General features: G+C 43.5%; 1 pseudogene; it reads left to right on the top strand.

Annotated features, from left to right (window-relative positions):
* The first annotated feature begins 9,060 nt into the window (after positions 1–9,060).
* Positions 9,061–9,706, top strand: Gm19566 (annotated as a pseudogene).
* Positions 9,707–10,310: the final 604 nt, after the last annotated feature.

The raw sequence follows: 10,310 nt of genomic DNA, 5'->3' as shown, positions 1-10,310 counted from the left end.
TGGTCTTCATAAAACCCTATGAAGGAAGAGGTTATTCTTATGACTGTTATACAGATAAAGGCAAAGGGTATGAAGAGGTAAGACACATTTCTCAAGGTGACATATCTATTAAAATAATAGTTGGGGTTAGAACCCAGACAGACTCCACCTTTCCAGGCAGTCCTCCCAGACAGACTCCACCCTTCCAGGCAGTCCTCCCAGACAGACTCCACCCTGCTAGGCAGTCCTCCCAGACAGACTCCACCCTGCTAGGCAGTCCTCCCAGACAGACTCCACCCTGCTAGGCAGTCCTCCCAAACAGACTCCACCCTGCTAGGCAGTCCTCCCAGACAGACTCCACCCTTCCAGGCAGTCCTCCCAGACAGACTCCACCCTGCTAGGCAGTCCTCCCAGACAGACTCCACCCTGCTAGGCAGTCCTCCCAAACAGACTCCACCCTGCTAGGCAGTCCTCCCAGATAGACCTCACCCTTCCAAGCAGAACTGCAAATCCTTCCTTTTCAGCCTTTCTCTTAGATCTCTGACACTAACTCCATGGTCCCATGCCACTCTCCCCAGAGTGACATTGGAATTCCAAATCACTACTCCACATGGTGACGCAAGAACAGCTCTAGGAAGGGAAAGACAAACAAAACTCTTCTCGATACCAACCCCTACCAAACTCTTCTGCTTTCATAATCCCATAAACTCCCTTTGCCCAGAGCAAATATGGTTGCTTATGATCCCCAAACCTGCTCCATCGCACCACAGATGCAGACCTCTGTGTCAGAAAGACCCTCCTGCCTATGCTTGACTCGGAGCTTTGTGAAAGCAGGGACCATGTCCTGTTCCCTCAGCATCCACTGATCTGCCATGGCACAAACCCTTGGTAGAGATTTCTTCCATGAATAAGCAAGGATTAGTGTGACCCGGAACCTTTTCTGCTGTCCAAGGTCAACTTCCTGTGTTCACAGACATGGTGCCTAAAGAGAACAGTGTGCAAGAGGCTGACCTGATCCTCCAGTCTCAGCTATCCGCAAAGGCTCCATTAGCACCAAGTCCACCTGAGCAGATGCTGGTGGTTGACAATGCTAACTGGTTAAATCAGCACAATTTGAACGTCTTCAAAGAGAGCCAATGTTCTTTATGACTTAGAGGATTTAGCTGTAATTCTGAAAAAAAAAAAAATCTACGTATGTGTGCTGAAGTCAGTAAAGCGGAGTTGGACAATAGCATCAGGCCACACCGTGCAAGTTTTAAGTGTGATGCTCAGGAGAGCCTTTCACACAGGTGAGATGCAAAAGAAGTAGCCAGAAACCCTCAAACTTGGTGTCCTCCAGCAAACACATCAGGGGGTCTCTGCTTACTTGAACCAAAGCCAGTAGCTCTGAAGAAGAAAAGATGGGTGTGTCTGCTTGCACAGCCCATTCACAGAATTTCTACCTTCAGACTGTCTCTAGCTTTTCTGTGAAAACCATTTCTTCATAAAGTACCTTACCCAACAATCTCAGTTTTCAGGAAATTGAGTTCTGTTCATATAGTCGTTGGAAACCCAGCCTAACATCTCAGAGGAGTGCCATTTAGATTAGTCCTTGATAATTCAGATAAACATAAACTGGGGGACCTGGGAAATAATTCAGGTGTATAAGCATCTGGCATGCAGGTGTGCGGACCTGAGTTCAGATCCCGAGCATCCTCTAAAAAGCCAGAGGCAGCAGTGCGCTCCAGATGAGCGCTGGAGATGAGCGAGTCCCTGGAGCTCAGGGCTAACCAGCCTAGCTGAATGAATGAGCTCCATAATGGATGAGAGGCTCGGCTTCAAAAAGGTAGGATGCAGAGCAATTGAAAAATAAAGCACCTGATACCATGTCTGGCCTCCATGAACATGTACCCTCATGCACACATTCACAAAAACACATACATATGCCACACAATAAATGGATGGATAGATGGATAGATAGATCGATAGATAAATAGAGAGATAGATAGACAGACAGACAGATAGATAACATAGGTAGATAGATAGATCGATAGATAGATAGATAGATAGATAGATAGATAGATAGATAGATAGACTGAGATAGATAGATGATTGATTGAGAGATAGAACTGAGAGATAGATTGATAGATATATGATATATGAATAGATGAATGAATAAAAATAAAACATAAATTGGTATAGAAAAGTATCCCTTTCAATACCATAAGTTATTAAAATTCTAAATTACCATCTAGAAAATATCCTGCCACCAAAATAAATTTATTTCAATACTTAACAAGAGAAATCGGTGGCAATCTACTTACATTACATATGGGAAATTTACCCACATGGGAATATGTGCTATCTATGCAGGTTTATAACTGTCAATTTCTGCTGAGGTCACTTGAGCAATAATCCATAGGTCAACAGGGAAACACTATTTAAATGGCCCTTTAGGGTGACACCATCCTCTCCAGCCCTGGCCTCCATAGCAGTGCCTCAAGAAGCAAGTGGTGGGGTGCAGCTGATAATCAGGTAACCTCTATATAACCTCTATAGCTCAGGTGTTATCATTATTGTCCCTGAAAATGTTTATATGTTGATGGTTCCACCTCTAACTTGGTGCTGGTGGGAAGTGATATAAACTTCAAGAACTTCCTTCTCTAGTGTGAGGTCTTCCCCTCACCAGGAAGACAACCTTGAAATGGTAGCAACATCTTATGTCTGTCTGTCTGTCTGTCTGTATGTTTCTCTCTCTCTCTCTCTCTCTCTCTCTCTCTCTCTCTCTCTCTCTCTCTCCCTGATCATGAATTAAATGACCTGCCCCACTCCTTACTCTGGTATGCTGCCCATACCTGAGCCAGAGCCCAACAATAACATGTCCACCTGGCCATGGTCTAGACCTCCAGAAGTGTGAGCAGGTAAACTGTTTCTCTTCACAACTGATCAGCCTAGGCGTTTGTTACAACCACAGGGAAACACAGACACCCCATACATCTCCACCACACATTCAATTCTGTTGGAAATGAGAGAAGTTTTGTCCCAACACTGACAGGCGGTGAAAGCTGAGCAGTGACTTGCCTCTTTGCCCCCAGATTAAGGACCACACTATTTAACAGGGCCCTAAACTCATTCAACGGGCCAGCTTCCGGGCATGCTCTCTAGAAAACAGAAAACATCGTATGTCAAGGACCAGCTCAAAGAAAAAGCATCTCCCAGCAGGCAGCACTCCGCCTGTGGCCCCTGAGGCCCCCGTGGCCCTCTGCAGTGCGTCCACAGGCCACGCCAAAAACAAAAACCCCTCTCAAAATAATACAGACAGCGCTAACCATGAACTAGGCGCCATTGCAGAGGTTGAGAACACAAAGAGGTGTACTGACGCAGTAACTCTGCTCTTGTTTTATTCAGTTACAATAATAAATTATTTAACACGATAATGTATGTGCATTTAAAAGGCTAGGTCATAAAAGTGCTACGGTAAGCGTGGCTCTCACAAACCTGCCGTAATACCTATCTAAAAACAATTCATATTTATTAGTGGAATAAATCCCTAAAACTCCTTCCTAAAGGCTTACCGAACCAAATTGGGTCCCAGTCCAACAAATCGAATTAGAAATCCTTGTAAGACCACTAACTGAGTTATTAAAGCGATCTACATGCCTATGGCCCTCTCGCCAGCAACCTTCTATTTGGACAGTTGGTCAAATGCTGCCCCCTAGTGAGAAAACTCTCCAAGAGTCTCCAGTAGATACTGGGATTGAAAAGTCTTCAGGATTCAAGAAGGCAGACCCTTCAACTAGAAAAAGCATTTACTCTGGGTTAAAGGATTCTTGCCTTTTCTACCTTGCTGATAATGTCTGCACATGCTCCCTACCGTTGCGTTTGAAGAGGTAATGGTATCCCGGCATAAATTCTGACTCTTGCATTTGAGGACCTAATAACACAAACTGAAATAAAGTTTGAAGAGTTTAAAGTGTGTTAACTAGTAAGTTCAGATCCGAGGGAAAGCCAGGAAGAAACGGGAAGGTGGCTGGGGCTAGCCGAGAAAATCAAAACTCCACGGGGAAACTCTGCCTCAAGGGGCAAGACAGAGAATGACAGAGAAAGACACCCGGGGTCCTCTTCTGGCTTCTGTCTATGTGCACATGTGTGTGCATCATACATACACTGACACACAAACACCCCACACAAAACACACACACACCAAAAATTAAATGTCTCCTTGCTCTCAATTCTTATTAGACACTATTTGAATACTATCCCAAACAACTTGACTAACAAAGAAAAGCTTTTTTTTTTTTAAACATTTTATAAGGGTTTTTTTTTTTTTAAGTGTATAAATATAGAAGCTGATCCTGCATAGGCTAATGTCACATGTAACCGTCAGTGGTGGAAATATTTTTGTGTGCTTGCAAACAGGGGTAGCTGTACATGTTTCTAAGTTTAAGTTTTCTCATAAAATAAATCCACGAGGCCTAAGAGAATCCACAGTCATGTTTGCAGTGTATTTGTGACCGTTAAATCTTCTGAATAGCCCAGAATCAGAAAGACTTGTGAATGAAAAGGGAGAGATGCCCTTGATGGATGGTTGTTCTTCTCCTCCACACTCCTCTTCCTCTTCCCCCTCCTCCTCTCCCTCCTCTTCCTCATAATTCTCTTTTCTTACTCAGCCTCATTTTTTTTAATCATGAAAAAGTGGTGGTGTTGCTGTAAATGTGAAGACTGATAATTTCCTTAATACTGAGTGTCACTGTTCTCTCAAATAGAAAAACCCAACCAGCTGCTGTCAACTCAGCAGGGAGAAAAGGAAGATTTCTGCTCCTAAAGTGCTTCACAGAATCTTAGTGAATTAGCAGTAACAGGTACTTAGCGTGTTTTAAATTGCATGCTCAACTTTGTAAACCCTGACAGGGGAATATCTTCTCCAAGTACAAGCTCCCTAACCACAATATTCATCCACCCACCCGAAATTTACCCACCCACCCAAAATCCACCCACCTATCCATCCAACCACCCATCCACCACCCACCCAAAATCTGTCTATTCACCCATCCATCAATCCCACACATCTACCCAAAATCCACCCACCTTCCCACTCATCCATCCATCCACCTGTCTGTCCATCCATCCATCGGCCGTCCATCCATTTCCTGCCTTTTGACCAACTCTCAGCCCATCTTACAATAACTCCATACTGTGCAGTTCTCACAGGATGCAACGGTAAGAATATGGACCTAGATCTGTTAACACGCATATATCCCTCATGAGGAATTTCCAAGTGAGGAAGGCAGGCATGTCATTAAACAACTCTAAGGTGTAATACATGTTAAGATGGGAACTCCCCTGTTCCAGCTCTGGGAGGGTAAGAAGGCTTGGCTCCTGGGATACAGTCAGGGCTGAGCTTCCATGAGTCTCAGTAGCCATTCAAAGTCCTTCACAGGTAGTGCTGGTCGGACAGGCCACTTTCCTTCTGAAGAAGAGATGCTGCCAAAGCCATTCCTGTGCCAGTTTCAAGCAGTTTTCAGTTCGTATGTAGCCATAGCTATTTCACACTAAATCAGCTCTGCCTACACATAGAGAGTGAAATTTTACTATTTTAGTCTATTCGCTTAACAGAAACATTTGACCCCTGTCTTAATCTTAAACATAGCTATAAACCACCATGTCCCTCTTTTTTGAGAAATATAAGAAAGCTAAATTCACGTTATTTGTAATCTGTGGTCCTCCTGTGAGCTGGTATAGCCACCACCATCCTAAATCTCTAGAGTCAGGCCCTTTAATCCCAAGACTTCCACAAGTCCACGAATAGCATAGCATATAAAACCTCCCTCCACTTGAGAGTGTTGTGCTCACCGTGGACTGTGGTGAACCCTGGGCTTCCCGCGCTCTAGTCAGCAACATGGTACAGAGAGAAAAATGTGCCTGGGAGAGATTCCATCTTATCCTTTCTAGTTTTTAATCACTAAAAACAAAATAGAAATAGAGGTTTTCAAAGAAAAGTGTAGTTATCTCTTAGCTATAAATAAAAATGTCAGCACTACATCAAAGACATACTTGTACAAAAAAAGAAAAAAACCATAGATAAGTTTGGAAAACTCACTCTGAGAAACCTATTCATTTTCTTGAATGTTTTCTCTAAACAAACATGCATGAGGAAAGTTGGAAGATATGTTTGTTGTCTATGAATGTAGCTGGGAGACTTGGGATGTGGCTGAGTGACACCTGCCTGCCACATGCAGGGCTCTAGACTTAATCACTGAGATCACAGTGTGTGTGGTGGGAGGGGTGCTGGACAGGTGTTCTTGATAATTATCCTAAAATTAACTTGAATGAAAAAAATTAATCTTAAAACAGAGCCCCAATATAGATATTGTACTGGCTAGTTTTGTGTCAACTTGACACAGGTGGAGTTATCACAGAGAAAGGAGCTTCAGTTGAGGAAATGCCTCCATGAGATCCAACTGTAAGGCATTTTCTCAATTAGTGATCAAGGGGGAAAGGCCCCTTGTGGGTGGTGCCATCTCTGGGCTGGTAGTCTTGGTTCTATAAGAGAGCAGGCTGAGTAAGCCAGTAAAGGACATCCCTCCATGGCCTCTGCATCAGCTCCTGCTTCCTGACCTGCTTGAGTTCCAGTCCTGACTTCCTTGGTGATAAACAGCAGTATGGAATTGTAAGCTGAATAAACCCTTTCCTCCCCAACTTGCTTCTTAGTCATGGTGTTTGTGCAGGAATAGAAACCCTGAATAAGACAGATACTAAGGAAATTGTATGGTATTTCCAACTCAAACTATGTATAAGTTCAATTTCACATTTAAATGTTATTTGTTGGACAGGAACGTTCATGGAATTGGCACAAGATTCTTACATGAAGAACTAGGAAGCCTGAGTTCTGTGTGGGTGTAAGAAATGCTGAGCACCTCCCACCACCCTGGTGTGTGGATTTGCACTAAGTGTCAGTGAGCTTAATCATCAATCCTGTAAGCTCATCTTTTTGAATGCAAGCTGGAAACCATGCTTCATTGGGAGCATCTAAGACACCCACCAGGAGAGAGAATGTTCACTGAGCTATGCAATACTACACGCAGAAAGAATAAAGCAGTCTTGGGCGGAGCTCAGTCAGTAAGGTGCTCGTCTGCTGTGCAGGAGCCTGGATTCCATCCATAGCACAGCATCGGTGGGTGAGGGGCTGGCATGAGGGTACCTGTCTAACCCAGTACTCCAGGGGTGGAGGCAAGAGTTTAAGTTTAATCAGAAGTTTAAGGCCACTTTCAGGTACACAAGAGTGCTAGACAAGCCTAGGCTAGAGACCCTGACTCAAAAAAAAAAGTTTAAATGAATAACCTGGATATAAATGTATACATATATGTACATGGCAATTAAATGGATGACCTGTGGATATAAGTGTATATGTATATGCACATGACAACTCAATGAGTGACTTGTGGATATACATGTATATATATATATATATATATATATATATATATATATACACACACACACACACACACACACGTGTGTGTGTGTGTACATGTCAATAAAATGAATACCCGTGGATATATGTGTATATGTATATGCACATGTCAATTAAATGAATGCCTATGGATATATGAGTATATGTGTGTGCACATGGAGATTAAATGAATGATCTGTGGATATACATGTATACACATATGCACATGGCAATGTGGATTTAAAAGATAAACATGGATAAAAAATGCAAGCTAGGGCTGGAGAGATGCTGCCCAGTTAAAGATGCTGCCCTCAATGCTCTCCAGAGGATCTGGGTTCTGTTCTCAGCACCCAGATGGTGGCTCACAGCCCATGTGAATTCCAGATTCCAATTCCAGAGTCTGACACCCTCCCTGGACTCTGCAGACACCAGGCATGCAAATGGTACACAGACATATGCAGACAAAACACCAATACACATAAAATAAAAACCTTTTTTTAAAAGGTACAAAATGATGTGCCATTGAGCTACTTAACATTTTTAAAGTAACCAAAAGAATATCATGTGTCATTTAAAGGTTTCCTAGAGAAAGAAATATATAAATATATGTGTATAAGAGAGACTAAAATTGTAATTATTTCTCAGGAGAGGGAAAGAAACAAATAGAGGCCTAACAGGGACCTCAGCTGATTCTGAAGTTATCCTAGGAGACTCCATGCAAAGACAGCAAAGACTAACCACTAGTTCTGGCTCCTGTGCATGGGGTGCCCCTTACTCTTTGGGGACTTCTCTTTTAAATCACATCCCTTAGACTTCTTCTCAATTCATTTTCAACTAACAAAATAAAAACTGCTGGGTGGAGGGGACTGGAGAGATGGCTTAGCTCTTAAAAGCACTGACTGCTGTTCCAGAGGTCCTGAGTTCAGTTCCCAGCAACCACATGGTGGCTCACATCCATCTGTAATGGGATCGGATGCCCTCTTCTGGTGTGTCTGGAAACAGCAGCAGTGTACTCATATACATAAGATAAATCTTTTAAAAATTAAAATAAAATAAATCTTAAAAAACAAACAAACAGAACATCAGCTATGGAGGATGAAGCATGTGGTTAAAATAAAGCAGGGGCCTGAGCACACCCGGCAGTCCTTGCTCTACAATCTCTTGTGCTGCTCAGCACAAGACACTGTCTGCCACCCCTTATCAGGGGACAGGCAGGTCACCCCAGCCCTGGACCTGCAGTGTGAGAGCATCGCACTCTGAGCAAATGTTCCCCGGTCACAGGCTCAACTCGAGGATGCCTGAACCTTTAGCTCAACTTCAAATTTCTTTCCTGGTCTCTGTGTTAACCTTCAGAACTTTTACAATTTTTTCACAAGAGGGGTGAGTCAAATATCACTGTTTTCTTCACAGTGGTGTCAGCCAACACATTTTCATAGCACTCTTGTCCCAACACTTAAGAAATTGGACCAGAATCCCCAGTTTCAAGAACCAGATTCACAAGCCCGGAAGGTTGACTTACTCAGTACAGGTAATTGAAGATATAAAACAAACTTTGCAGAAAATGAAAGCCAGATAGTTAGTTGTTAAGCATATTTCCAAATGCTTCACTGAGCTATGGTAGAAATGTAATTTAAAACCACTCTGGCTTTCCTCTGGCGGCAGTCATCAGGTGAGCCAAGATGGGTGCATACAAATACATCCAGGAGCTATGGAGGAAGAAGCAGTCCGACGTGATGCGCTTTCTTCTGAGGGTCCACTGCTGGCGATATCGCCAGTTCTCTGTGCTGAACAGGGTTCTCGGCCCCACCTGGCCTGATAAAGCGCGAAGACTGGGGTACAAGACTAAGCAAGGCTATGTCATTTACAGGATTCCTGTCTGCCGTTGTGGTCGCAAACGCCTGGTTCCTAAGGGTGCAACTTACGGCATGCCTGACCATCATGGTGTTAACCAGCTGAAATTTGCCCCAAAGCCTTCAGTCTGTTGCTGAGGAGAGAGCTGGGCACCATTATGGGGCTTTGAGAGTCCTGAATTCCTACTGGGCTGGTGAAGATTCCACACACAAAGTTTTTGAGGTTACCCTCATTGATCCACTCCCTAAAGCTATCAGCAGAAATCCTGACACCCAGCGGATCACTAAACCAGTCCACAAGCACAGAGAGATGCATGGGTTGATATCTGCTGGCCGAAAGAGCCGTGGCCTTGGAAAGGGCCACAAGTTCCACCACATTATTGGTGGTTCTCGCCGTGCAGTCTCGAGAAGGTGCAATACTCTCCAGCTCCACTGTTACTGCTAGTACACGTGATATCTGTAAAATTCATATTCAATAAACAATTTAGAACAGTAAAAAAAAAAAAAACCCACTGTGAAGTGTTTTCCTTTTTAACCCTTGGATGACTAAGGTCTTGCAGCTTGAAAATGCCAATTCATGACGAGCAGGCTCTTGGGGACTCGGGACCCAGTACTGGAGGGAACATGCATGCATTAGTATGTCCCTGTGGAAGCTAATAGGACACAATCCATCAAATGTCCAAAAGTTCACTTCTGTTGACCAACAGCTACATTCCTAGGATTTTATCCTTCGGACTTTTTGGGCACGTGTGTGATGCCTCACAGGTACAAGGCAGTTCATGGCATTCATTTGTTTAAGGTCTCACTGTTGCCCAGGTTGACACTGAACTTGTGGTCACATGACTTTAGCCTCCAGAATCCTGAGACTGTTGGCTCGTGCCTCCAGACCCAGCATCTCGCTGTTATCCTTGGTACAGGGTTTTAAATAGCAAAATATTAGAAACTTTAAATCACCACAAGTTGATGGGTAAATTAATTACAACCCACAACATAAATAATACCACTGCAAAAAAAAAAAAAAAAACAGGGAGGACTAATGATTTGATGGT

Source organism: Mus musculus, chromosome 5 (assembly GCF_000001635.26).
Source record: "Mus musculus strain C57BL/6J chromosome 5, GRCm38.p6 C57BL/6J".
Lineage (NCBI taxonomy): Eukaryota > Metazoa > Chordata > Mammalia > Rodentia > Muridae > Mus > Mus musculus.
This window is presented reverse-complemented; position numbering and strand designations above follow the sequence as displayed.